This window comes from Chenopodium album, chromosome 5 (assembly GCF_948465745.1).
Source record: "Chenopodium album chromosome 5, dcCheAlbu1.1, whole genome shotgun sequence".
NCBI classification, from domain to species: Eukaryota; Viridiplantae; Streptophyta; class Magnoliopsida; order Caryophyllales; family Amaranthaceae; genus Chenopodium; species Chenopodium album.
In genome coordinates, this window is record NC_137838.1 from 15,222,560 (window position 1) to 15,225,763 (window position 3,204).

General features: G+C 39.7%; 1 long non-coding RNA gene across 1 annotated transcript; it reads right to left on the reverse strand.

The window, feature by feature from the left end:
* Nucleotides 1-1,643: 1,643 nt before the first annotated feature.
* LOC145630503 (uncharacterized) lies at nt 1,644-2,719 on the reverse strand. Its single transcript, XR_014112065.1, has 2 exons — nt 2,181-2,719; nt 1,644-1,951 (listed from the first exon to the last, which is right to left on the reverse strand). It is a non-coding gene; the product is annotated as an uncharacterized LOC145630503 (long non-coding RNA).
* Nucleotides 2,720-3,204: the final 485 nt, after the last annotated feature.

Here is a 3,204-nt window from a genome sequence, read left to right on the forward strand (position 1 = left end):
CTCCTTTTATGTCGTTTATGGTGATGTTAGTCAAATTAATGATTTTTAAGGTCAAATTCGACCATGAAAATCCTAGATCTAGGGTTTTCGTGGTTGAATTTGGCCTTGTTAAACCAAGTTCGTGGTTAATTTCGAAGTTTTTTTTATCTTAAGGTACGTTCTAATTTTTAATTTTGATTTTTTATTTAATTTTTGGATGATTTTCGGTGGTGGTGGATCTAAATTTGGGTGATTTTCGGTGGTGGTTGTGGTCTGGGTCGTATTATGGTGATTTTCGTGGTGGTTGTGGCTTGGTTAGTGTATTCGGTCAGGGTGGTGTGGGTTTTGGTGGGGATTTGTTAGGGGTGGGTAGTGTGGGCTTGGTTAGGGGTGGCTGGGTTTTGGGTTGGGTTGGGTTGGGTTTTGCGAAGTTTGGTGTTTTGGGGTTATTGTGTGCGTGTGGTGGTGTCGGTGTGAGTGTGGTGGTATGCAGTGGGGTGGTGTGCAGTGGAGTGGTGTCGGTGTGAGTGTGGTGGTGTCGGTGTGAGTGGTGGTGTCGGTGTGAGTGGTGGTGTCGGTGTGAGTGTGGTGGTGTGCAGTGGGGTGGTGTCGGTGCGAGTATGGTGGTGTCGGTGCGAGTGGTGGTGTGCAGTGGGGTGGTGTCGGTGTGAGTGTGATGGTGTGCGGTGGGGGCTGGTTGGGTGGGCTGGTGGTATGGGGTGGTAGCTGGTGGTGGGGGTTGGTGGTGCGGGCTTTTTTTTTTTGTTTTTTTTTAATAAATTTCCGACAGAATTTCCGTCGGGAAATTCCGACAGAATCGGATTCCGTCGAAAATTTCCGACGGACTTTTCCAGACCAGAAAAACCTCTTTCGACGCTAAGTTTCGTCGGAATTTCCGTCGGAAAAGTGTTTCCGACGTAAAATGTCGATTTTCCTACAAATACTTTTCCGACGACACCTTCCGACGGAAACACGGTTTCCGACGGGAAACATGGTGTTTCCGACGGAATTTTTCCGTCGGAATTAAGCTGTTTTCTAGTAGTGAATAAGACACTACATGATGCCCATAAATATCCCCATCAAAAACCCTTGAGCAAGCGAAACACGGTGTTGAAATGGAGAGCAAAGGAACACCCAACCTGTAGCAAAGAATACTACGGTAAGTCTTACCATTCATAGTCTGACCTAAACCCGATATCGAGATTGTCTGCAACCAGGCCGAAGAATGATCCTCCTGTTGGGACTTCCATAAGGCAACCTGCACTACTACAAAAATAGGCTAAGAGACCCGTTAAAACATGCCTTAGAGACCCGTTTATGACGGGTCTCTATCTCAGAGGTCTCTTTGTTAAAGAGACCCCTCATTATGGGGGGTCTGTTTTTAAAAACAAATAGACCCGTTAATAGAGATAAGGGGTCTGTTTGGTGTGTGTATGATTGATGCACTTTTAAGGGAAAGGGACCCGTTATTTGCAATAGGGGGTCTCTTTAAGGGGTGTCAAATAAACCACATTTATTAAATAACGGGTCTGTTTGATCCCTTTTTTTATTCCCTTTTTTTTTTAAAAAAATATATATATAATTTTCACATTTTTAAAATATTTTACGCTAAAATAAAATAGTTGATTTTTTTTTTTGGCAAATTACGAAATTACAATTTAACATCAATAATATTTCTTTTAAATAACAAGATTAGTATTATACAACATTTACAAAGAGAAAGAAAGAAAAAAATACAACATTTACAAAGCTACAGATCTAAATTTACAAGTATATAATTACAAAACGACAAAATTAAAACTCTTTAGTTCAACAAGTTATACAAACACAATTCCTAAACATATTCAATAATTGATATTAATCTTTCAACCACACGCACCAAAGTATTGCAGTCAACAAATTTGCAAATCATAATTATGTCTTCCTTCCCGTAGTTGAAAATTTCGTCCACTATCTCCATCTAATTCATATACTGCAATAATCAAGAACAACCCAAACTAAAAAATCAAAATACCAGCCATAAGAAGAAATTGGACATAAAAATTGTGAATAAACTAAAATAGAAATTAATCATTAATTAAAAAAAAAATTAAATAGTCCAAGTTTATGAATATGAAAACCCCAAAATCAAAATCAAGAAAACTCAAATCCAAACCCAAACAGATAGATCTAAGAAATATAAATTGTTATCCACCCCATACCTTCATTTCTTTGAACAAATCCCAGCTGCTAGCTATTGAATCAGCGTAAGGAGATGCCGGCATTTCTCGACCGTGACTCTGAGGGACGTACAAACAAAACAAAAAAAACCCAGAACCCGACATCAAGGCCACTTAAAAACAACGAACAAGATGACCACGCACAATTTCATGGTTGAATTCTGCAATTTCACAAACAAAAAAGAAGAAGACCATAGACATCATTGTTGAATCTCAACATACGGTCTAAGAGACGGAGTAAAAATCACGAATGAGAGAGAAAACTATATACCTTAGAGCATGATTTTCTTAAGGAGACGGTAGGAGTCGCTTCAACATTTTTAGGAAATTTTTATACTCGTAGCTTGGAAGATAGTCGACGGATGGAAGAGAAGATGAGGATTTGAATTTGGGGATTGAGGTTAGGGTTTTGAGGAGAGAGAATGTAAAAATATGAGAGCATGCATTAAAGGACGAAGGAAGAGACCCGTGAAATTTAATAACGGGTTTCATATCCTTTCATCTTTTGTTCTTCAATCAAGTGTGTGGGCCCTAGTACACCTAAAAGACCCGTTGAGTGCATAATTAGGTCTTTTATATCTCATATATTCTTTAGTAGTGGGTCCTAGGATATATAAGAGATCCGTTATATTAAATATTGGATCTCTTACATCAAACAGACCCGTTTATTAAATAACGGGTCTTTCATAAGCGGTATGTTTTCCAATTTTTGTAGTAGTGCTGACGCGCTTATAAGGAGAAAGTGGAATCCGCATATGCAGTGACCTTCATGAAATATATATCTGCCAATTTTTTCATGAGTCTGGGGGCAGCGATCTCACTAGGGTTGCTCATAAGGTCAGTCTCCACAGTCCTGTTAAAAAGACTAAGAGCACCATCGAAGGCCGGTCCCGAACCAACAATACTAGAATTGCTAAGAAGCGTAGCCTGAAGGCCAGAAGACTGCATACGCGACGCAAGGAAAGCATAGTGCCGAACATCACCCGCCGAGTAGACACCTAAACCA